Source organism: Sapajus apella, unplaced genomic scaffold (genome assembly GCF_009761245.1).
Source record: "Sapajus apella isolate SASKATOON/1434 unplaced genomic scaffold, GSC_monkey_1.0 scaffold27, whole genome shotgun sequence".
NCBI classification, from domain to species: domain Eukaryota; kingdom Metazoa; phylum Chordata; class Mammalia; order Primates; family Cebidae; genus Sapajus; species Sapajus apella.
The window spans coordinates 14,609,846-14,637,094 of NW_022436967.1; the positions used below are offsets into that span (position 1 = coordinate 14,609,846).

Below are 27,249 nucleotides of genomic sequence, written 5' to 3' on the forward strand. Positions count from 1 at the left end.
AAAGGGTTTGTTACTGTTATTTTTAAATAACTATATAAACAAAATGTTTTTTATTAGAAAAAGAAATTGTTTATTTTAGAAAGAAATTTATACTATGGACTAATTCTTCAATGTGAAATTATAAAAGTACATTATGGAATTTTTAGTATCAGGGAAATAAGGGTTAAAATGGATCACATGCTACTGGAGAAATTTTGTTTTCCCTCTCCCCAGCCTCCTCTCCATTTCCTGCTTTGTGTTCTTATTAAGTAAACTACTTTAACGCTGTAGAAGATAGTTCTTGATGACAAAGTGACACTTCCCTTGTTTCTTTTGATTGAGAGAAGGCCTGGGACTTTCATTAGTCCCTGATTAGAGTTTTCAAGGCGTCCAACTATTGATTGCATAAAATTCCTTTCCTGTCATTTTCTGTAAATGTACACAATAGCTACTAACACATCCTCCTCCAGAGCTCACACTTTGTTTTCTAGGAGGAAGACAGATATTCGGCTAGCAATCTGACCTTTAGAATTCCTACATGATGTTAAAAAAGAATTGTCTGTTACTTAAAGATTTTTTTCTACCTACAACAGAGCTGATATTTAGAACTGAAATTTCCTAGTAATTATAGCACATTTGAGTAAATATTTATCAAAAATATCCAATTATTGCTTATTTTTAATTATGAGGTGACAATGGGCTTGACACCTGGCACAAGGCGAGCACTTAAAAACCACTTACTGATTTTTAAATAATAATGATAATTAGAGTTCCTAGTTAGGTACATTAGTGCTTGCATGTATGTTAAGGACGCATAAAGGTTTATGAACTCTTTAGGGTCTAAAGGGTAGTAGCTGACCATATGTGAAAAAGAAGCTGTACAATCAACCTTTCTGGATGTCTTACTTCCTGTAACTGTTTAAGATAAAATTCACAGCCTAATGACTTACAGTTTTCACATTCACGTTTTGGATTTCTATTTAGAATTGCTTTTGCCTCAGCTTCTTCTTCTGTTAAATATAATAATACCAAAGTAATCTACATGAAAAAGATAATGTGGAATAAGAGTTTGCAATTAAGATACTAATTCTACAATCCCTTCCACCAAAAAACAAATCAAAATCATAATAAAATTAAGAAATGATACATATTCAGGCTTCAGTTTAAAGTAGAGGTAAGAACAGAAGACTGGAGAACAGAGACCAGAATGTGAGCTTCAGTTCTGATCCTTCTGCTTTCCTCATTTGAAATAGGAATAAAAATATTTGTTATAACATCTCATCACATTCCTGTATAAAAGTGCCAATCACACTGTAAAAGCTCTACAGCTAGTAGCTATGATTGCCATGGCTCTTTTCTTTACCTATTCAGTTCTTTCCATTCCTCAAGACACAGATCAAATATTCTTTTTCGGGAGAACTACTGGGTCCATGGTACAACCTAAATGCCTCATTTTCTTTTGAGCTCAGCTCCTGTTGCACTTACAATTACGTCAGATTTGCTAACTTTCTTATGACTTCATTTAAATAATGACTACATGTTTAACTTTTCCTATATTCATTGTCTCTCAAATTAGAATGTATGCTCCTTAAAGGTATCAAAAATTTATTTTTCCTTGGGTATTTTTTATCATGTAGTGTCTTCTACATAATTAATGCACTATTAATACTTGATTATTATATAAATGACAGGCTTCATGAAATGTTCAAGAGTTCCTAAGACATTCTCATGGAATTATGTAAGAAACCAAAGAAGAAAATAACTTTGTAGAATGTTGTTATTGTAAAATAACTTTGCATTTTTTGGAAGAGAGATAAATCACTGTACTTTGGAGTTAGAAAGAACTAAACAAATCCTCTGGCTTAAAATTTTATGTTATAGACGAGAAAACTGGAACCTCAGAGAGTTTTCTATATTAGCCAGAATCATTATATTAAAAAATCACTGGCCAAGCATGGTGGCTCACACCTGTAATCCTAACACTTTGGGAGGCCTAAGTGGGAGGATCACTTGAGCCCAGGAGCTTGAGGTCAGCCTAGGCAACATAGGAAGACCCTGTCTTTAATTTACAAAAATAATAATAATAAATAAAAATTATTAATTTTCATACTAGACACCTAGCTATCATTTCATAATTTTATGTAATCATTTAAAATACATTTTCAAATAAGCAGAATTGGTCTAAATGTGTGCCTCATAATAGACACATATGAGTTCTATATATTACTTGAGGTTTCTTACCATTTTATTCTTAGTTGTCATTAACTCTATCTATTGAGATAACTTGTTGATTACAAATATTATCTTCCTTAAAGAGAAAAATCATGTCTACATCTATTTTTCTTTTCTGAAAATGTTTTTTTAATGCTACAGGTATTAATGTGGTCTTTTCTTAAACTATGGCAAAATATTTGTTTCTGAAAATTTTGTGAAGGGTAATGCAAGCATAAAGGAAAAGTTGTTATTTTATATATGTCACTTTGAGCCAGAAGGGAAACAGGACTAGGAGATATAATCCTGGATGGTTTATAGGGATAAAGAGTCATGCTAAGAAAACCATTGTTCCTAGGAATAAGAAAGCCATCCCTATTATGTGTACATCTATCCGCCATATAACGGACCATCAGATTCATTACAAAGTTAGACTTGAGATTCTAGCAATCCCTTTCTATGCTACTGTGCTCAATCTATGTACTGAAGCCATTCAAAACACAAAAGCAATGACATACCTCAGCAGCCTCACAGGAGAGTAACCTGTCTTATAATTTTATGCTACAGGTATTGATGTAGTCTCTTTTTTTTTTTTTTAACTATGGCAAAAGATTTTATTACACATCCAAAAATTAAGAAGGGAAGTGTACTGTTATTGTTTTTGTTTTTTTATTTTAACTCAAAAATAGTGTCAAGATCAATAAGCCTACTTGTAAAGTAATACCTTTTAATAATATATCAATGTTTGTGGTGTTACAGAGCTCAAAAGGGTCACTTGAGCTTGTGACCACAGACCGTGTCAAACATTTTGAATCTGGATTGAATGCTCTTTCCACAAGATTACAAGCATGTCCAGACATCACTTATTCATTTAACAAACAGACATTGGACATCTGCTTGGTGTCAGCACTGTGTTAGGCACTCTGTATTCCCTCAGGCCTTACAGAGAGAGGGAGGCTGGAAAATAAAACATACATTCAGCTCAAGGGAGGTGGGATAGGGGATTGTTCCCAGGTGAGCCTAGAAACATAGCATTGTATATTCTGCAGAAAAGTTGGCAGCCAGAGCAGGATCCGTGAAATAAAGCAACTGAGTTCACTTTCAGCTCTCACATGAACTCAGTGAGAGAATTTAAAAACTGCTGTAGTAGGAAGGACACTGAATGGAGGCTTTAGAATAATGGATTCAAGTCCCAGCTTTGACATTTATTGCCCATTTTTCTTGCCCTTAGGGAGTGGTGCAATGCAACCTAACCTCTCTAGGTATCATCTTCTCAACTGATAATGTAACAATAAAATCCTCTCTATACAGCTTACACAGCTGTTGTTGGAATTAAATAAAGAAATCAATGTAAAAGCTCTTTATATATTTTTAAACATGCTACAAACAGCAAAGTCTTATTCTTCAAGGACAAGACGATGAACTCTACTACTGGAATATTACTTAACCAAATATTATTGCACACATGTATCTTACAATTACTTTTCATGAAGTTAAATATTTAAAATGCTTTATGTTAGTTTGGTTTAATAAACTGCTAATTTACCAGTTTTGTTTGCCAAATGTATGTCCTTACTGGTGATCATAAAAAAAAATGAAAAGTAACATTCTGAAATGCAGAAATTTTAAGTGTTAATAAGGTATATACATTGAAAACATTCAACATTACATGCAATTAAAAAATAATGGAAATGCTATTTTTGATATTCTATGTTAAAATTAAAAAGTGAATTTAGAAGAGAAAATAATAAAACATGTTCAGTTTCTAAAAGAAGCAATTTAAAAAGCATTTGGTATATAATGCACAATGATTAGCTTTGTATAAAGCATGTAAATGGTGCAATTACAATGTACAGTATAAAAGATAGTTTCCTGTGTTTTCCATCAAATCATCAACATTTGGCCTTAAGAGAAATTGTAGGAACATTTAGAAAAGATAAATACATTCATTTGTAGTGTGGCTTGTACAAAGGAAAACATGTCAGGTGGAAAATGATTGCCCTTTTCTGATGATTTCATTGATTGACGTGCAAAGTGCTTTTGACTATGGCAAAAGAAGCTTAGCTCAAATGTGAAATGCTTGACTGTTTCATTTGGAACATGCATTTTTATTTTGCAGCCACAGCAAAAGAGATGAAATTCTGTCTGGTGAGTGTAAAAGGGAAAGATAAGCCCTTATATCAAGAGTTTCTGCTAACCTTGCTATATTTAGTATCAGAAATAAAGTGGAGATTTGCAGCTCACTGAATTCTGAAGCCAAGAAAATGAGATAGAAGAAAAAAAAATTAAAGAAAAACTACACACATTCTGTTTTAGTAATCTTGTCTGCTTCTAGGGCACTAAATAGCTATATAATAAGACTAACTGCTAGACAGTTTTAACAAACAGTATTAAGTTATTAGGTTCATGCCATATCTTATACACACAGACATATTTTTTTCTTGTGGCTTTATTGGAGATTGAAATTTCAGTCTGATAAGAGGTCTCCTAAATGTAATATTGATCAAGTTAAAAGAAAAATTTCCATCCAATCTTCTTCTTTCCCCATTCAACTGCATTTGAATTAAGTTTACTTCTGTTTGTTTGGTATAAGGATATTTTAAGTAATCCTATACTAATTTGGAGAATAAAACAAACTGAAATGAATTTGAGGGTATGATAAATCTGCATTATATTCTCGATTTCGTGCATCCACATTTCTTTACATTTATAATGTTAGGTATTCCTCTGAGCCTCAGTTTCCTCACTAAAACTGGAAAGTTAACAATTATCAGTCACAGTTCCTAGTTGTAAGAACCAGACTTTGCCTGATTAATGAGAAAATTAGGCTCACGATATAAGAGACAATTATGGAGTGCTTTATCCCTGTCATTGAGTCTTCTGAATATTACATACTCAGCAAATTCCCACAATATTATTATTCCCTTTCACAGATGAAGAAATGAAGACACTCAGGGACTAACTTACCCTGGGTCATAGGAACTAGAGAGCTGGGATTTATTTTCAGTCATTCTAGCCCCAGGGCCTATACTCTTAACCAATACTCCAAATTCTGTCTCTAGTTTATTGTTACAATATTGGGTGTTCACAGAAATATTGGGGGTGTTGAAAAATCAGACTCAAAACATAGCAGCCAGGAACAATGCACAATGCATTGTGCATCTCATTGCTGTGGTCACCAACCTAAATTCTAAGGCTGCAGGCTTGTACCATTACAATGTAACACACAAAGAGCATGGATTTTTTACAACTTCTACCTCTCCACTGTCAAGGCCATAAGCAACCACTGTTACTGCTGCCACCTCAAAGAAAGAAAGGCAAACTCCCCATCCTGAGTCAGGCTCTGATTAGGCGGGCGTGAGGTTGGGAGCTGGGAGGGAGGCTGGAGAGACAGCTTCTAGCTTGGTCAGCTCTTCTAGCAGTGGAGTGATCATGGCTCGTTGCAGCCTTGAACTCTCGGGCTTAAGTGATTCTTCCACCTCAACTTCCTAGGCAGGTGGGACTACAGGCACCTGCCACAATGCTTAGCTAACATTTTTCTTCTTCTTCTTCTTCTTTTTCTTTTTGTGTAGAAACAGGGTCTTACTATGTTGCCTAGACTGGTCTCAAACTCCTGAGATCAAAGACCCTCCCACCTCAGTTACTCAAAGTATTGGGATTACAGGTATAAGCCACCACACCTGGCCCAGGAATTTTCAGAGAAAGCCTCTTATGTTGGAAAATCTAAACAAGTAACAAAATTCCACTTTAACTCTTCTAAAGATGAACATAAATATTGTATATAAAGTACTAATGGTTTAGTAATGCATTGTAATTGTTCTAGTATCAGCCTACCTGAGTTAAAACCTTAGTTTTTTCTCACTAGTTGTGCTACTTTAGATAAATTACTCCACCTCACTGAGCTAATTGCCTCATTGTAAATTCCTGCGAGTGTTAAACAAAATAAAGTTGGTAACTAATTAGTTATATTTAAAGCACTTCAAATGTTCATATAAAGTAGAGCTAGCTGTATCTGCTATTAAAATAACTGGTTAGCTAAAAAATGAAAAATGTCCATTAGCAGATAAATAAAGACAATATGACAAATACCTACAATTGGGCACTATTCAGACTGAAAAAGAATGAAATTCTGTAATGTTCCACAACATAAATGAACCTTGAGGGCATTATGCCGACTGAAATAAGCCAGTCACAGAAAGGCAAAAGTGCATCATTCCACTTATAAGAGGTATCTAAAGTAGTCTAATTCCTAGAATCAAAGTGTGGAATGGTGAATGCCAGGGGATGGGGGAAATTGAAGTTACTAATCAACAGGCACCAAGTTTCAGTTAAGGAAAATGAATATGCTCTAGAAATATGCTATAAAACATTGTATCTGTAGCCAACAATAATGTATTATACACTTAATTTCTTGAGAAGTTCATTTTCAAGTTAAGTGTTCTAACAACAATAAAACAAAATAAAAAGTATTAATGTACTGATTTTTATCAGTTGACAAAATTTTTTGGATTCAGGTAAGTACAAAGTTTTTCTTTCAACAATTAAGAAAATTCCATTGAAAAGTCAGATCTATGTGTAAAATTGATACTTTAAAATTTAAAGAAAGAAAATATGATTGTACAGTAGGCAAACTTAGGTTTGAAGTTACTATTAAATCTAGAGCTAGGTACTTTCTCAAAATACCTGGCATAGTAAAACCCAAAATACGTAAGTGTCTTGGAACTGACAGAAGTCAAAACATAATCCAGAAATGTAAAGTTTTTTGGTTCCTCTCCTATAGTAGAAAAAAAAAGCATGGAAATCTGAATGTATTATACACCAATTCTTATACAAATATAAGTAAATGTTCAATTGAAATGACACATCTCTCTCCTGGAGAAAGCTTCTGCTTGGTGTGCTATTGGGCACTGTCCATGGCTTTGTTCTGCTAAGTGTTTACATCAGTAACTTAGATGTACATACATAGGACATTCTTATGAAACACAGGCCGGATACAAAGCTGGAAGTGCCAAAGAATAAGATACTCTACCTACTGCAGGCATTCAACATAAATAGATGCAATTGCTTAAACAGGGATAAATTAAAAGTCCTGTGTTTATAAGCAAAGAATCCAATTTCACAAGTACACAAGATGTAAGGGATGGCTTAAGCTGTTTGGATGCAATGCTGATAGACTACACAACAACATTAAGCAGAGTACAAAAGTCCAGATTCTAGAACCTAACTTGAGAACTGTGGTGACATCGTAACCGACCGAGAGGCAAACAAACTTCAAACCATCGAAACATCAAAGCACACTCTCCAGAGGAAATGGAAAACCCAAGCCTATTTATTTTTTTAAAAATGGCCCCTCAGGCTTCTTCTGAACTATGTAGGAGACAGAAGAGCAGCCAGGCCAGTGGTCAGATACCTAGGGGACAGGGAGGTACAGTCCACAAAAGAGGGCTGGCCAGAACATTAGGCACTCGTTCCATTCACTGAAGTTCCAGATAGGATCACAGTCCTAAAGATTAGGTTAGGATATTGGCATAGTAACACCACAATACAGTAGAAACCAAAACCTCTTTATATAAGTAGGGCCAATGTAGGTGATGGAATTGTGAAACCTGCAACTTAATTGCACATAAAATAACCTGGTATCATCTCTGAGTGAGCAGTAAAAATAACAACAGCAACAAGAGCAATTATTTCTCTTCATTAGCTGTTACTATGTACTAGGCATTCTACTAGATATTTTTACATTTGTTACCTAATTATTGCTCACAATAATAGTAGAAGATAAGCATGAGATTCTCCATTTCCATGTTAGAAAGATGAGATCAAGTAACATGCCCAAGACTTCACAGCTCTAGCAGATCCAGGATTCATTTGGTCTACACGGTTCCATGAACTTTCTAGTAAGCAACTCGGTCTCTATCTCATTAGCCAAAATTGAACTCATATGATGACTTAGAAGCCTGGCACCATGACTAGACTTCCAGATCCTTGATCTGAATGAGTGACTTAGTTGTGAGCCTCATAGGTAGGCAGAAAAGCACAAATCCTTAGGAATAAGGTAGGTCTGAACCAGCAAATTGAGGACCTCAGTGCCTCTTTGTGGGATAGCTGAGGAAAGACAAAAAACATTTTCTCCATCAAGAAAACTGTAAGGAAAAGACATGGCTAATTGTCAGGATCTATAAAACAAACTTGAAGGCAAAACAAGTAAGCGTTACATGCACTAACTCTTATGTTAAGGTGCTTTAAAAAGTGCATGTGAAATTAGTTCTCATTAATAGAAGAACTAGTGAGCCACACTAAGGAAAGTCATGCGCAGAGCCTGCTGATTTCCTATTCAATATCCATTCCCAGCTGGGTTTCCTTGTGATTGTAATCCCAACTTAGTTGATGGTAGAAATGCATCTTACCAAAAGTAAGGTTTCCCTGACTTTTTTGGAAAATATGGGCATATAACATGGGTCTGGTCACAGACAGTTGTAGGTGCAGATCTTCTGGGCATGTTCACGAAAGTTTGCCTTTCAATATAGGCACAGTATTGAATATAGTTTCCAATATGGGCACAATTGCTTTCCTGTTATTTTCTTCTTCTTCCTTCTTGGAATGAAGATGTGAAAGAAGAATGGTCAGTCATCCCATGAACATTAGATGCCTGTGAAGGTAAAAATCACATCCAAAGGATAGTGATCCTTGGATAGAAAGAGCTTACTGGGTATTAACAACATTGAGAAATTGTTGCATCAGCGCTGGGTTGCCGTAATATGAAACATCCTGTTAAGTGAAAAATTTTTTTAAGCCTCTAGAGTTATATTTCTGCTGAATTGAGGGGATCTCGAGAAAACAGGATGGATTTCTAGGATCAAAGTTTTAAAGAGAAATTTGAAAAAGATACCCCATGTCTTTTAGGTTCCAGAGTTTCCAATAAAGAAAAAAAAATGAGTGTTAAGCCTGTATTTTTCAGGCTCCTGAAAAGCATTTAAAATTCTCCTTTGGTCACTATTGTTTTTTAATATCTTAAAATGTTTAAGTGAATATATCTTTATTTATGTTGTGTGGCTCTTAGCAGCTCATTTTAAATCAAAGACTTAGGTCTTATTTAAGCCTTAACAATCATTTCTTCTCTTCATATCACTAGTTTAAGTCTTCTGGATCTCTCATCAGCAAATATGGAAATTTTCTAATCTATCTACAAAGTCAATTAAGCCTCCCTCATATTTTACATCTCTTCTTGTTAATTGTTAGTTTTGACTTTGTATTCTGAGACTTCCTTGATTGGTTCTTGTAACACATGAATTCTCTTCTCAGCTACGTTCATGCTGCTCTTGTCTGCTAATAAACTTTTATTATGGAAATCAGATGAATTTACAATGTCGATAGCTGATGTATTTTGGTAGATGCAGTAGATTCTCAAATCTCTCTAATAATACCATTTGGAAATCTATTTATTCATATCAACTACATTTCTCTTATGTACTTTAATGTTATTTAGTTTGTTCAGTTTAATCCTTTTGCAGTGTTATTTTTCCTCAAGCATTTGGTGATTTGTGGTGTTCCGGTCATCTTCGCACTAGAGGATTCCTGATGCTGATTGTGGATGGATGTCAGTTCTGAGGGTTGTTTGAAAGGAAGGGCAGTTAGAGCAGGCTACTAATTGCACTGACCTTGGCTTCATTTATGGCATCTAAGAACATGAAGTGGGAATGCAGATGGTTATATTTGTTTTTTTTTTTTTTTTTTTTTTTTACCTCATGATGCAGTATTCTAAATGGATTATCTGATAAAGTTCCATCTTGAGCACTAATGAATTCGCTATGCCTGAAATAATTGAGAGATTGGTTGCACAGCAATTTGTTGATAGGCTTTCCTAGGAGTTTAGGAGGCAAGAGAAACAAAAGAAAAGAATAAAGGGTAATGTTCAAAACCTAGGATTGAATCCCTATTTTGCCCAATTAAATGCCCTTTTACAACTCAACCTATCTCCTCTGAATCTTTGTAAATCTGTAAAAAGAAAATTATAATTCCTACAAGAAGAATTAGCCCTGATAATAGACTAACGTATATAAACAAATCTGGATTTTAACAGCAAACATTAAATTATAACTCCTAACATTAGTATAATGCTAAAAAATTCATGAATCATAAGACAGTTTGACAAGATTATAAACAGAAGGACACACATTCCAACTTTTCTTGATCTTGATCAGTCTTGGTTTATACCTGTTTCTCTAGGAAAGCTTTATTAGCTAACTCTTTCATTCAACAAAGTATCCTGGTTTGAAAGACTATGCATTGTATGGTAATCTTCACATTGAATACTCCTCAGCTTCTTGATTCAAATGTCTTTAACAAGACTTTGCCTATAAGAGTTGAACCAACCTTGTTCCTAAGCAAGTATAGTCATATAACTTCTAATTGAATAATGTGTGGGAGCAGCTAAGTGGTCAGGTGTTCAATCGGACAAGCATAGATTGGAATCTGGACTTCCATGTGTATCAGCTCTATGAATGTTGACCAGGACTCAAACTCTTTGAGCCCCAGTTTCCCCTTCAGTAAAATGGAGATTTATAAAATGGTTTGAAGACAAATGAGCTAATGTATATTCAATGATCACCACATGGTTAGACATATATTAAATGGTTTAGCTATTTTCTACAAAAGATAGAACACAGTGTGGAATTTGTTGTAGATTTTGGCAGTTTTTATTTGTGCAAGTTAATTTTGGTATCTACATTTGTATTACACTATTTTTACCCCAATGTGAAGTAGATCACACCTTTCCAACTTATTAATGCTCTGTTTTAGAATTCACATACTATTATGTTGAGAGGAAAATAATGGTAGGAATCTTACTGTCATGTTCATGAGGGAAAAAAAAAAGAAGCTAAGGATTTGTCTACCAAAGCCCAAATGTTTCCACTTCTGTTCAATTCACAACCCAGATGAGATTGAAACAACAGGGTCATTAGAGTCTGCAGAGGAAGAAAATTCCATGTTTAGTTCTGATTTATTGATTTCTTCCTTTATTCCAGTTTCTGGGTTTAAAATGTTAGTGACTGAAATGGTTTTGTTGACATTTCCAATAGAGGTCCCATGCCCTCAAAGTTGCACACTATTTAAACAGGAAATATGCCCTTTTAGCACTGAAGTAAACACAACTGGCAATGAACCACCTGCAGGCAGCTTTCTAACAAAGCCCCTCAAACCATGACTTTCCTGCCCCATGGGCCAAGGAAGGCACACATAGCCATGAGAAGAAAAAGCCGACTCTCATTCCTATTTGAACGAACCACTCATATTTGCAATTTGTAGACTGTTGATAAATGTCATTGCTCCAAGGTCACCCCCAGGGTGTTTGTGACTTTTATCTTGCCAGTCATCCTAGCTATTTTTCTTTCTCTTCCTTTTAAGAAGTTTTTATCCCTAATTTTCACATGTTGTTTATTAACAAAACATGTACAAGGAATGCAGACTCTTTCTATATTTCAAACATTTCTGGCCTTCAAGGATGGGAGAAGAATTAAACAAGGGAGAAGGCTAGCTTCCAGCAATAACACAGCTTTAACAAATACATGAAATATTTATAGAACACATAAAGAACAAAGGAAATGGAGCACTTCCTCTCTATGATTTCTTTCAGTGTTTCTGTTAACCTGGTGTTTTGCCACTACTTTTTTCCCCCCTGAGATATCTATTGAGCAACAATGAGTGAGAAGTACCTGGTCAATGTACTTTCAATATACTTTCTCTCCCACATTTTAAAGGAAGAATCTCAGATGCTAATGATGATTGCATTAACATTTTCATTCCGAGAAGACTGTTTTTCGGAGGCAATACACTGAGAAATCACGGCCTCTAGTAAGCTGTAACTATTTGGAGAAATCATCTAATTTTAACCTCGATTTTTCAAGAACAACAACAAAAACTGCTGAAATATTACAATTGCTATAAAAGAAGCCATATAAAGTGAGAAACTGGCAGAGTAATTTTCTTAAAGTAACAAAGACAGTGTCTTCATAGTTACAGCCTACTTCTAGGGTTGCTCTTACTTCCATATAACTTAGTATAAAAGTATTTGCAAACAGAATTATTTATTTAATTGGCCACAGAAATTTTTGTTTTTGTGATGAGAAACAGAAAAGGAGAGCATATTAAAGATCTGCATCTGAAGTAATCACCCAATATAGTAGCATTGATGGGTGTTATAACTGAAACAGGAGAGTTCCCTGACCCCTCTTGCAGGGCCCCTGATAGGGGTGTGGCTCTCTCCTGGAACCCTGTGAGCTCAAACCCCTTTTGGGCAGGGGAGCATGTAGATGAGCAGGTGCAGGAGCCAGGGTGAGTGCTTTGAGCTCCAGCCCCATAGTAGTGTCTAGGGGCATGTGCTTGTGACCCTAGTGTTAAAATTCTCTTTTAGCTCTGCTGTCCACAGATGGCTTAGTATTAACCAGCTCAGTGCACCTTCTGTCTTTCTACAAGGGAAATGGCCAGTGTGACACTTTCTGTGTCTCAAGCGTCCCAGGAGTTATCAAGTCACACACAGACTCGAAGAGTGGTGAATGTTGGGGCTTTATTGAGTGGTGAAGGTGGCTCTCAGTGGGATGGGTGCAGAGGTAGAAGGGGGATGGAGTGGGATCTTCCCCTGGAGTTTGGCTGTTCAGCAGCCAAACTCCTTTCTGACTGTCCCAGTTGAACTCCTTTTGGTTCTCAGATGCTCCTTCTTTTTCTCTGTTGTGCCATTCTGCTATTCATCTGCTTGTCTTCTTGTCTCCACATCTCCCTCTAGAGCCTGGGGTTCAGGGTTTATATGGGTACAGGATAGGGTGTGGGCCAAAAGGCAACTTTTGTGGCACAAAAACAGGAAAGCCTGTCCTTATTTGGGGTTCCAGGTATCCAGGAGTAAGGGTGGGGCCTTTGCCAATGAACCACCCTCTTCTACCCAGTATTTTCTCTGTTTACTGTCTATATCATTACTACATACAGTTCCTCATATTACTTTCTCAAAGTTACATCACTTGCTTTATCTTTCCAACATTTGGGTCCTGCATTACGCAGTGTCATTAAAGTGCTATTTAATAACTGATTTTTACAATGCTAGTTTACATTTATTGTACCAGGAGCTGTGCTAAGTGTTTTATATATAGCATCTCATTTCACATTCACAGTAGCCTTTTGATATTGGTAAAAATATCAAATATAAGAACACCAAGATTTGAAAAGTTCAGGTCTTTTGACCAAGCTGGGAGGAAGAAAGGCTTAGATCTCCCTGGATGTTCTGACTCCACTTGTATTCCCACCCCAGCTGGGACAATGATGTAACTTTAGATTGTAGCATTTCCTGTTTCCTCTTCTAACAAAGTAAAATGTGACCATCGATTCCGAATAGTTTTTCTGAACATTGAATTTAAACTGTTCAGTGTGTGTGTGTGTGTGTGTGTGTGTGTGTGTGTTGGATATACTGACTTAAGGCAGTGGCTAGGTATGATAGCTCTTGCTTATAATCCTGGCACTTTGACAGGCCAACGCAGGAAAATCACTTGAGCCCAAGACTTTGAGGACAATCTGGGCAACATAGGGAGACCTCTTTCTCTGCAAATAATAATAATAAATTAGCTGGGTGTGGTGGCACATGCCTGTAGTCCCAGCTACTCAGGAAGCTGAGGCAGGAGGATTGGTTGATCCCAGGACGTCAAGGCTGCAATGAATAATAATTGGGCCACTGCATTTTAGTCTGGGCGACAGAGCAAGACCCTGTCTGGAAAAAAAAAAAAAAAAAGAGAGAGAGAGAGAGAGACAATAGTAAGTATCAACATAGTGTCGATTCTGGAATCCATATGCAGCTACCAGTGGGAAACAGCCTCCTAGAGCCCCACTTCTATTTTGTGGATCTAGCCCCCACCCCACTTCCTCTGAAGACCTTGCCTATGCTGCTCAGTTTGTTTGGGAGCAGATCATTTTTCACTTACAAACATTTTCTCCACATGTGGTATTCAAATCATGGACTGTTACAAGAGATGTATATAAGCCAGGGCAGTAGTTTCAGAGAATAGAAAATATGGCTTCATTTTAGCAAACAGCTTAGAGAAGAGTTCAGCATGGAAGAAAAGATATTAACTGTACAAATATTGCAATTAGAAAAGTAGTTTAAATAAAGCAATTTTAAACAAATTTGGTTGACTGTAAGGACATGATAATCTAAGTTACATTTCTGGACACATAAAAAATCTATTATAAACTCATTCACACAGAAAATACATACATACATATTCACTTATTTTTGAATTAGTCTACTGTATGACCTAAGGAAATGTTACTTTTATTTTGGCAAAGAACATTGTTTTAAATTTGGCAACCTACTTTCTCCTAATTCTATTAAAACTAGATGATCCCTTTACAATGCAATGTGTTTATATAATATGAGTGATCACTTCTTTGTTCAGTTCAGTCTTTTCTCCTTATGCTTAGTCTCAACTCTGCCTTGAAAATAATAAAGAGCACATGTTGGCTGCTTGGAGCCAGACGTCTAGGCGACTCCTATCATTTTTATATTATTGGTTTGCTGGTTGTAATTGGCTTTATATAAATGAACTTTCACTTCATACCTCCTTTCCCTTTAAGGCTCAGATTTAAAAAGCTCCTTCATGGACCTTTCCAGAACCCCAAGAACTATTACCCTTTCTAAGCCTCAGTTCCCATAGCTGTTGGTACCTCTTTAAAAGCTCGTGGTATAATTTGTCTTCTATTATTTTTGAGAAATTTTATATATATTCTCTTATCAAGTAGTATGAATACAATATATGGATACAATGTGTGAATAGGAGTTTGATTTATTTCTATTATTCTGTTTGTTAGTGTCAACAAAAAGAGTCAAACTCTGGAAAATATTTGAAGAGATTTATTCTGAGCCAAATATGAGGGACCATGGCCTGTGACACAGCCCTCAGGAGGTCCTGAGAATATGTGCCCGCGGTAGTTGGGGTGCAGCTTGCTTTTATACATTTTAGGGAGGCATGAGACATCAATCAAATACATTTAAGAAATACATTGGTTTAATCCAGAAAGGCGGGACAACTCGAAGCTGGGGCTTCCAGATTATTGGTAAATTTTCCAATTGACAATTAGTTGAGTTTGTCTAAATATCTGGGATTACAGAAAGAAAATGCTCAGGTTAAGATAAAAGATTGCTGTGACCAAGGCTTTTCTGAAGTCTTATAGGGGCTGCCGTTAGAGAAAGTAGATAACAAGTGTTTTCTATCCCGACCTTTAAAGAGTACTAGATTCAGTTAATCTCTTCAGGATTGGGAGAACCTGGAAAAAAATATCTAGCTATGTTAATAGAGATTATTTACAGATGCACATTTTTTCCCACAAAGAACAGTTTTGCTGGGCCGTTTCAAAATATGGCAAAGAAACATGCTTTGGGGTAAAATATTTTGACTTTCTTCTTTGTCATATAATTGGAAAGTAAGAGTCAGATTGGAAAGTAAGTCACAATGTATAGGATCTGATGAGAATTTATGGTTTGTAAGGCATGACTCTCCAGACCCCTTAAACAGGAATTAGGACAATATAAAAAAAACCAGACCTTAGTCCTCATTAGCAAGACCAGCACTGTCCTCTGTGTGTATGAGTCATTTAAACTTACTGGCTAAATAACAATAGAAAATGTTTATGTTTGTTTATGGTATACCTTTATAAAAATTATTTCTTCTAATCTTCAGAACTATTATCCTCCATGTACAGTTAAGAAAACTGAGGCCCTGGGAAATGAAGCACTTTAGTTTTAAAAGCTGGTAAAGTCTACTGCTACACCATGCCGGTAATTCTTTTTACTTATATTTGTCACATTTCTCTTTCTTAACCTTTCAGAATGTTTTAATATAATAATTAATACACCTAGTATTTTTATGGCTCTGTTAACAATTCATACCTATTATTCCTAATATTCTACCTAGATGATATAAAGTTAAAAAGATACAGATAAACTTTGCTGACCCCCAAATTCTCTTCTTATGTACTGAATTTAAAAAACAAAAAACCTAATCCTCCTTTATGGCTTAGAAATCAAAACTAGGATTTCTATCCCCAGAAGGCAACAGTTAAAATACCTTAAGCTATGACTTCCTAAACTAGTCAGAGTAGTGAGCAGTATTGTGGCTAATGCTATGAAGCTGACAGAAAGAAGCATCTGACAGATGAGGATGGGTGTATGTGGCAACCTCCAATGAACTGTGAGAGAACCCAGACCACAAGCCCTGTTCTTCCAATGATTTCAGCCCCCTTGGCATTGCAAGGGACTATAGACCATTGCATATAATGGCAAGAAATGTTAGTTACTAGTGTTTGAAACTGCAGGTTGTCTTACAAGAAAAAACGTTAAGAATGTTAGGAGGTGTGTGTGTGTGTGTGTGTGTGTGTGTGTGTATGTGTATTTTCTGGGAATAAGACAGGTTAAGCACATTATTGAGCAAATAATGGTGAAAGTTGTTTCCTAATAGGAATCTATGGCTTCAAAGGAAGACCTCATTTGGCAAAAATGAAGATGTATAGTTAAAACACTTACTGTCTACTTCAGGATGGGGCTGCAGAAAATTTGAACCCATCTCTCCACAAAAGGTGATGAATGGGGGCTTATGATCATCAAGAATAAACATAAGGAATAAAAAGAGAGCAGCTCCATTAGCTTATTTTCTCTACTTTTCTCCTAGCTAACCGGGGTTCTGCTTTGCTTGTGTCAGGCAGCTCTGAAGAACTCTCTGTCTTTAGTCTGTATGCCAGTAAGTGTCAATAGTTCAGGGAAATTCACATGAAAAACAAAAGGCAAAAAACATGAGTATGATGGGCCCCACCTCAGGACTGAAAATGTGTGGAAACATCAAGGGAATAAAAACGTGTCAGGTAGCAGACTTTGTTGAATGCCTTCATGATTTTGATCCTACAGAACACTTCACAGGAAACATTACATTACATTAATCAAAAATTCCCTGGAAATAATAACAGATAGAGGAGGAAAAAAGGTGCATAAAGAAAACAAACAAAAGACCTTGAAAAGCTAGGAGAAAAAAAGCAGAAGAAAGGGGAACTAAAGCGGAAAAAAAGAAGGTTAACATACTTGGCATGTTAGGGAGAGGTTGGATGCCACTGCTTACTGCCTCAGAGGCTACTAAGAAACCTTTAAATAAGATTTCTGTCTGGTTTGGAGCAGTTTGAGGAATAAATGTGATTAGTCATTATTTCAATTCTTATGAAGAAAAATAGCACATCCATATGAACAATCATCTATCCAATTTTATTCAATGAGTAGGTGAAAAAATCTGTGACAACACATCTATGATCACAAAAACACTTTAGTAGAGTACTCAAAATATCAGAAGAGTGTTTAAAAAGCATACATGTGACTAAACTAGAAATGCGACAGTTTCTAGGTAGCCATCTTAAGGGAACTGCTTTCCAATATTTGTTGAATGAATTAAATTAATTTTGTGCTTTCTCTCTCAATACCTGAATTTTCTAGGATCCTATTTTGGAGAATTCAACTTTCCTTCTTCTATACATCATATTTTTGCTAGTTACCCAAAATCCATTTAAACAAAGTTTTATTGAAGAAATAAAACAATACTGAGGTTAAAATAAGTTTCTAGCATTATTTCTGCAAATATAAATGGGTGCATAAGTGACACACTTCTCTAAGACTTCAGTAGTAACTATTTTTAGGGAGTATGATAAGATTTTATTTTGAGTAAATTCAATTTGAAACCTCAAAATTGAAATAGGCTTGGCATTTTCTCATCACTGGCAACCACCCATGTTATTAAATAAGAAACCTGAGAACTATTTTTTCCACGAAATTTTTGAAATACCCACAAGTGGCATTAAATGCTATTTGGGTGTGCCAACACAGTCTTGAGTCTCTTTTGGCTGAAATGCTATCCAAGGACAAATGATGCCAATTTGCCTATGTGCAGGTTCATCTCCCCATCCCCACTTTTTTTTTCCTTCAAGAATGTGTACTTGAGATCAGTCCCAAGGAGGCTTCTTTAAAGCACTGCCAAATGGCCATGTTTCAAAACAATGTACTATATATTGCATGTGTGTGTTTAAATATACTCCAAATTCTTCTTTTCATGGGATAGTGCTAAGAAATTGTGTTGCTCTAGTTCACTGAAGATTTCCCATACGTGGTAAGGCTTTTCTGTTTTCATCAGTTACTATAAAAAAATCTTTAAGTAATAATTTATTCCATATTATTTTTAAGTGTCTACTATGTGCCTAAGAAAAAGACATAATTTCTACTCTTAAGGGATTTATAATCTTGGGGAAACAGGCAAGTAAGCAGGTTGCTAAAAGATAGTCAAACAAATATGGTGACAGAGGCAAGAATAAAATATTGTAAGGGCCCAGAAGAGAAGCATCTAATCCTGCGTTAGAGAATAAGAAATGCTCAATGTTCACTGAAAGTATTTGAAACCTTAGCAAGAACATAAACTTTTAAATAACAATTTGACTATATATGTACGGGTCAAAGTTAAATCCACCAATTAGCTAGATGACCTTGAACAATTTCCTTATCCCCTAAGTTTTGCTTTTATAAAATAGATATAAAAATACTGATACAAAAGACTTCGGTAAATATTTAGTGCCTAGTGCCTTTTGCTTAGAAAATATTTGGTTAGTAAATATTAAGTTCCTGGTGCCTTTCACTTAGAAAAAACTTTTCCCCAAATATATATATATAAAAGGTGTAAAGATTTATTTCATGTATGCTCAGATATCAGCAAAACAACCTGAATATTATGAGAACCAATAGAAAATGTTCCTTTTAAAAAATATTTTTAGTCTTTTTATGTTGTATTTGCCTATAAAAATTTGTTAACTACAGAAAAATATCAGGTATAACAATGAAAGTTAAGTCAATATTTATATAAATGCTATTAAAAAACTATTCATGATGATGTTATCACAAATATATTTTGGGCTCAGTAAGTTTTTAAAAATTATTTAATCATAGTTTTAGATCCAAAGTACCTGTTTGATAAGATGAGATCACTTTGTTATTTAATGTAATATTTGCCAATTGAAAAAAAATTAAGTGTATTGTACACAGTTTCAATAACACAGAAATTTCCAAAGTCTTTACCTTTTCCAAAGTCTTAAACTTTGTCTTGACACACTCACACACATGCAGATTTCACAAACATGCAATGTCTAGGCTATAATAGATATAGAAAGAGATGCAAAATATGTGTAGATATGGTTCCTGCTCTCAGCAAAACTGATGTGTACATGGTGGAGTGCTTAAAGGCAGAACACAGGTAGTAAGGTGATGGTAAGATCATTGGAAATGGGATTAACATATAGCTAAATAGATATGAGGTTCCTCGTTTTTCAAAAAAACCGTTGATAATTCTTGTTTCCATACTTTCCCTTCTCTAATCCATTCTCCACACACTTGTCACATTGTTCTTTAAAAGTTATTTATTATATCATACACACTTCTTGTTAGAAATTCTATGATGTCTTTCGTTGAACTTGGGACAAAGACTAAAATGAATACTATGGTCTATGAGAGTCTTCATGATCTAGCCTCTGCCTGTCTCTCCAGTCTTATGTATAAATATTTTCCCTCCTTTATTATGCCTGGACTCATATAACTCTTCATTCTGCATAGGTCAAAACCTATTCTCCCTCAGAGGCTCATTCTTGGCTATTTCGTCAGCTTTTGTTTAATGTAACATTTGATCTTGAGTATTTCCTCATAGAATTAAACAGGTTTTAACAATCTGACTTTTAATGGCTACATGGATCACAAGTTTATATCATTATAGAGAGACATCTTCAGTTTCTGACACTAGAAAACATTCTTCACTTTTATGAAAAATTTTCTTTTAATCACTAATTTTCCTTTGCTCTCAACCTATGATTTGGGTAAGATTGTTTTTGCTCGAAGTGCCATAGATAGGTCCTAATTAGTTTAAACTGATCAACATACTTCTGCTTTCTGGCCACAGAATTCTTCAGGACAGGGTATCTGAAAGAATTTCAGTCAATGCACAGGAATATTGTCCTAGGAAATATCATTTTAAAAAATCAAGATGAAGTACAGAATCTGGGGCAAAAAGGTTAAATTATTGATAGCATGTTGTGAATACTGAAACATCAATTTCTGAAACCAGAACTTCTGGGGATTTTAAAATTTAAATTATTATAAAAATGTTATAATAATAACTCAGCAAATCTGTGTCCTCATGTCTGATTATTTAAGAAAATTACTAGAAATTGGATTAATGATCCAAGGGTAAGATTATTTTTTAAGTCTTTTAATAAATGTTCTCAAGCTGATTTTAGTATAGTTGGTAGTAATTATTCCCACCATCAGTGGGCAAGAGTGATATTCCCAACTTGAAAAAGAACATTCTTAAAGAAGAAAACAAAATCTTTGCCTTGGATTTCTGAAGCAATTACATATAAGCACTACTAAAATAAAGTTGGAAACAATTTGTATTCTAATAAGTAATAAAAATAACAAAAACTTAAACCTATTTGAGGAATGATCATATCCCAACATTTCTGACATTAGAAAGTTTAGATAATTACAGATGGATGAAAATTAGTTCTAAATAGTAGAAAATACAGAAGAAATTGAGACTTTATAGCCTAGGTATCTAATAGACACAAGCATTTAGCCAACAGACAATTTACAGAATTTGCTTGTTTTTTAATAAGCATTTAATTTTAGTTGACTACTTTGCATTATACTCACATAAAAATGCTATAAAATATATTTTATTTGTCTGAGCCCAAAGGCCTCTTTTGAAAACCAAATGAGAACTAGCCAATTAAAACTAAACAAACAAGCAAACTTGGCAAATTTGGTTATTTGCAGGATTGCCTGGTTTATTGGCTTTTGAAGAACTGGCTTTTGGCAAAATGATCTAGACACAAATCTAATGTGTAAATTTTTATGAGGGACTTTCTAGGGAGTTATTCTTTACGTTCTCAAATAAGTAGATCTCATAAACAAAAAATGGGCTTGAAAGAAAGAAGGACACATTTCAATTGGACATAAAGACAAATGTGCTAATTTTAAGGATGATAAAATATTGAAATGAGTTCGGTTTCCATATGCCATTTGAGATAACTCATTTGCCTGCAGTTGTCTCCAAAGTTCTCTTCCAGGCTCACAAAAATAATGTCTCACCCAAATCAATCCAAAGAGAAAGAAAAAGTCAAGTCGAAGACAACCAGAGGCAGATAAAAGCTCACAAAGCATTGTCTGGGTAGGACAAACTACAGAGATTTTAAGCATTTCACAAAATTAGTGGGAGATCAGGTGTAGAGACAGATATAAATATGATGCCTATACCTGGTTCTCTAGAAGCAGAGCCTCCTGGCCATTCTGGTGCAAGTTATTTATTGGGAGAGCCTTCTTGGGAGAAAAGGAGCAATGGAAGCATGCTGTGGCTTCCATTTTCATGTGGAAAAAGTTAAGCATGGATTTGGTCTCAGTTGGAGTCTTGCTTCAGCCTTTAGCTTTGGGGCTGACCCAGGAACAGTCCTGGAATCTGAAAGTTCTTCCTTATCAGTCAACCATTGTCTGGGGGCTGCTGTGACATTCCAAGTAAGATGGCTTTCATTGGCTGAAAGCAATTTTCCACTCTAGGAGGCAGCTGTGAGCTATTACCAGCCAATACGATGGGAGGAGGGCAGGATGGTGACTGCCTAAGTAAAGGACACCTGGGTTGGGGCACTGACAGCTTCTAATGTATATTTTACTAAATGTAAATATAGACTACTAGATGCATTCTTCTCTGGTCTCTCCAATTAGTATTAAAAGTATTTACTATTTACCTTCATAATGGTGACTTTTAAAATCAGGTATTAATGCTTGTCAAATATTTTCACTGATATATTTTTCACGTCATGAAGGAAAGAATGAATATTGCAGAACAGGAAACTATTCTCTGAATGTCTAGCATTTCCTTGACTTTTTTTGATTTGTAAAGTTCAAATAAACTTTATCTTCTACCCCACGTATACCTATGCTGATTTTGATGAGAAAATATTTGAAGTTATAGAAAATTTAATGTATAGTAACTTGTTACCAAATATTTCATTAAAATTGATGTTCAGGAGGATACTTCTGATTTGTTTTGTGGTTTACTGTGGCACCCTGAGGATATGGGTACCTTGTTTGAGAACACAAAGTAGTGTCATCAGCCATCCCTACCTCCTATGCAGTAAGTAGCTGGTAATCTAGGGGAACTAACTTTTCTATGAATATTTTCATGCTTACTAAATTACAGGGACATAATTGAGACAATGGTGACATTACATCTTTTGTTGCTCATCAGTTCGTGTCATTATGTTAAGGCTACAGAATTGTTTTTCACTAATAGATGCATCTAGCATACTAAAGATTTTTTATACATAGATCTTTTTTTATTTTCCCTATATGTCTTATACTCGTGTCGTTTGTTCCATCAAAATATATTTAGACTTATATAGTTATTATCCTTAATGTAGCCTGTGATTGTTTTCTAGAATTTCACTCTGACACATGCAGTGGGAGTACGAAAAGATTTTAACCAATTTTATTAACTTTGTGGAATGAGCTGAGTTAGACCACAAAATGCTGGAATGGATTTGAAGACTGGCAAGAATGTTAATTCTGACTGGCATCCGTGGTGTTTCATTTCAGTTTACCACTCAAATAGCCAACAAGTAGTGCAAAGGTCACAAGAAATGAGAAACAAATAATGGACTTGAAACAGTTCTGCAAAGACACTCTATGTTTCTCAGAGACACTTCCACAATTCAGGAGTCAAAGTAGCCCGTAGGTACTGAGAATCCTGTTCAGTGATAGCAGCCAAGAAATGAGGCTGTTTCATCCAGTAGGCTTGGGCAGAGGCCACATTGGCACTCAGCTGTCTTCCTACCAATATAGAAGACAATACTTTCTATGCTGCAGACACATCTATTTCTGCTGCATCAGGCCTATGATAGACTTGTTACACAGAGATAGCTTAACTGTTGAAGATCCTTGAGTGAGCAGGTTTATTGTGGGACCAAAATACAAGAAATAAATCAACTAAACTCATTTCTAGACCAAAACAAAATAAAACAAAAAAACCCACACTATATAGGAATACTCTAAATTGCATGTTAAACACTGACTCCAACTGACTAGAAGACTGTTTTATCAATTTATTGATTCCACAAAATTGGCCAAAGGCTAAATAATCAGTATGAATCAGTCAATGTGCACAGATTCAGTATGTGCCAGTAAATAGGGAAAGAACTCCCAAGATACAAGTAACATATTTTATGTGGTATATAATAAGCAGTTGCTATACGTATTTGGAGAAATTTATTATATTTTCTGTGCGTCTTTACTTTTGGAAACAAGGATTCAGGGTTTTGTTTTGTTTCATTTTAAGAAATTAATGCATTTGCTCCAAATTGGAGTATATTCTGCTTACAAAAAGTAAAGGTTTTTTTTTTTTTTTTATATTTTTAGTCTACCAGCTATTAACAGATAGGTATTGTCAGGAATTCCCTTCTGCCAACCAGAAGTCTTATACTTTTCATCCCATAGAGCTCAGGGTGAAAATCTTACTTCTGGAAATACTTCTATTTCTCTTCTCTTTTCCTCTAACTTTCTCTCTGTCTCTGTTTTTCTCTCTAACACTCACATATGTATCTTCTTGCGAAAATAGATATGGATCTCCAGTTTATCCGGATATTTTTGGACAACAATCCTATTTTAAAGAATTTCCGGCTGGGCACAGTGGCTTATGCCTGTAATGTCAGAACTTGGGGAGGACAAGGCAGGAGGATCACTTGAGGTCAGGAGTTTGAGACAACCCTAGCCAACATGGTGAAACCTCATCTCTACTAAAAATACAAAAATTAGTCTGGTGTGGTGGTGGCGCCTGTAATCCCAGCTACTCAGGAGGCTGAGGAAGAAGAATCTCTTGAAACCAGGCAGCAGAGGTTGCAATAAGCCAAGATTGCGCTACTGCACTCCAACCTGGGCAATAGAGCAAGACTCTGCCTCAAAACAAAAAACAAAACAATTTTTTTTTAAAAAAATGTAAAACAACAAAAAAGAATTTCCATAGATCACTAAAATTTTATCATCTACATATCTTCCTCTGTTGTGTGTGTATCTGAGAATGTAGATGGGACTGCAGGTGTGTGCCACCATGCCCAGCTAATTTTTGCATTTTTAGGAGAGACAGGGTTTCACCATCTTGGCCAGGCTGGTCTTGAACTCTTGACTTCCTGATCCACCCACTTCAGCCTCACAAAGTGCTAGGATTACAGGTGTGAGTCACAGTGCTTATTTATCAGGGAGTGCTTATTTTTGATATCATTTAGAGTTAGGTCAGTAATTGTGTATCATGTGCATTTTTATTTGTTAATAAGATAATCCATTCACCTCTTGCATTTTATTTGTTTTTTCTTTACAGGTAGGAAGTTGTTATATATCTATATATTAATATTTCATTTATTAATGAAAGATTAATCAGACCAATTTAAGACACTTTGGATTTCCTTTAGAGGCCAGAGGTATACAATTCAATCCAATTATTTTATCCTTTAAAATTAATTTTACCTATGTAGAATAAAAATAAATTATTCTATAAGAAAATAGTTTAATTTCATTCCCCAAACACATTTTAATAGATACCAAAAGATGAATAATGAATTAGATAACCATGGCTCAGTAAGTAAGTATATTGCTTGAGGAGATGCAATAAAAATTCCTAGCACAATTTTATTAGGCTAATTTTATTATTAGCAAAATTATCTGAAAAAAATTAAATTTGTACTAATTTGGGCTATTTAGTAAAGAAAGCAACAGTCAGTGGAAAATAAATTTTTGTTTCTCAAAAAGCTGATTATAAGCCATGTTTATATATGGAAGGAAAAAAAACCAGTTTGGACTACTATATTCTGTGACCTGGAAAATCATTCAGTAGCAATACTATAAAAGCTTGTTCACTGCATTAAAACACAGATTAGTCAAGCACAGGTTGCTCATAACAACCAGGCTTGATAATTCACAATAATATTCTTCCTGAACATTTTGAGCTTTGATGTTATCAGGATTTTTTCTCTAGCTTTGGAATCATTGTATTAGGATTTGAGCTTAAATTATCCATTAATAACTTTTTGGCCAATGCTATCGAAATACAACACTCTGGTATATTCACTTTCACTCATCACTATACAATATACTCCTATTTTTAGTGTTATACTAGTTTAAGCCATTTTGAGTGCTGTTTTTCTTTAGATACAGGTATTATTCCAGATTTTCACTTGCAAATGACAGAAATCCAACCCAATGGCTTAAGTGGAAAAAGGGAGACTTTATTGGCACTGATATCTAAACCACAAAAAGAATGCAACCCAGTCTAAGTCTCAGATTCCCCAACCCCTCTATAACCCATTCTGTGTCTAGCTTTATGCACTCTTCAGCCTTTCAAGGTATAGTGGACTCTTGTTTGTAATTTCACCAGTATGCATGCCACTTTCTTCCAGATTTGCTTTAAAATCTGTATGACTCTCGAGATGCTAACTCTAGCCCTGACGACAGAAATCAAAGTCATACATTTGACAACAAAGGAAGCCTTCGATTGTGCCACTAGGCTTCAGTGACATTGGCCTTTTCTATATTACTGCTTTCCTTTTTTTACTGAGAAAAACTTCACATATCATAAAATTCACCCTCATAAAGTATACACTTCAGTGCTTTGTAGTATATTCACAAAATTGTGCAACCATTGCCATTATCTAATTTCAGGACATTTCATTATCCCCCAAAGAAACTTTTTACACATTAGCAATCATTTTTCATCCCCCCTGCTTTTCTCAACCACCCTTGAAAATTACTAATCTATTTATGTGTCTATGGATTTGCCTACTATGAATTTTCATACAAATGGAATATTTTTGGGGGGGTATGTCTGGTTTATTTAACTTAACATAATGTTTCCATGTTCATTCACGTTGCACCATGCAGCAGTACTTCGTTTTATGGCTAAGAAATAGTTCCGGTGTATGGATGTATCACTTTTGTTTATCTATTATCCATACTTTTATTCATCAGTTTATTAGGGTGTTTTTGTTGTTGTTCCTTTTCAGTTGTTTCTACTTTTTGGCAATGATAAATAACATTGCTATGAAAATTTGTGTACACACATGTCTGAGTGAACATTTGTTTTCATTTTGAGGGGTGTATGACAAGGAGTCAAATTGCTAGATCATATAGTAACTTTATGTTTAACTTTTTGAAGAACTACCAGAGTATTTTTCAATCCACTTCACTGTTTTACATTCCCATCAGTAATGTATGAAGCTTCTAATTTCTTCATATTTTCATCGGCATCTGTTCCTTACCATCCATTTTATTCTAGCTATCCTAGTGAGTTTGAAGTGATACTTTATTGTGGTTCTGATCTGCATTTTCCTGTGGCTAATAATGTTGAGATTTTTTCTTGTGCTTGTTAGTTACTGCATATCTCTTTAGAGAAATGTTTGATCTCATCCTTTGTCCCCGTTTTATTGGGCTACTTTTGTTATCGAGTTTCAGGAGATTTTATATAGTATGGAGACTAGTCCCTTACAAGAAAGATGGTCTGCAAATATTTTCCCTTATTCTATAGACTACCTTTGACCTTCTTTATAATGTTCCTTGAAGCACAAATGCTTTCAATTTTGATAAAACGCAATGTATCTATTTTTTTCTCTTATTATTTGTGTTCTTGGTGTTATATCTAAGAAATCATGGCCTAATTTAAGGTTGCCAGGACTTATAGCTATTTTTTCTGTGAGTGTTACAGGTTTACGTTTTATATTTATGTTTGTAATCCATTTTGAGTTAATTTTTATGTATGTTCTTAGGTATGGATCCAATTTTATTCTTTGTCTTGTGGATATCCAGTGGTTCCAGCACCATTTGTTGAAAGATTATTCTTTTCCCATTTGATTTCTTTGTACCTTTATCTGAAATGACTTATCTATAAAGGTAAGAGCCTATCTTGAACTCTCAATTCTCTT

At 35.0% G+C, this 27,249-nt stretch overlaps 1 long non-coding RNA gene across 1 annotated transcript; it reads left to right on the forward strand.

Moving 5' to 3' along the window:
- Positions 1 to 243: 243 nt before the first annotated feature.
- Positions 244 to 9,988, forward strand: LOC116560834. Its single transcript, XR_004273159.1, has 2 exons — positions 244 to 619; positions 9,719 to 9,988. It is a non-coding gene; the product is annotated as an uncharacterized LOC116560834 (long non-coding RNA).
- Positions 9,989 to 27,249: the final 17,261 nt, after the last annotated feature.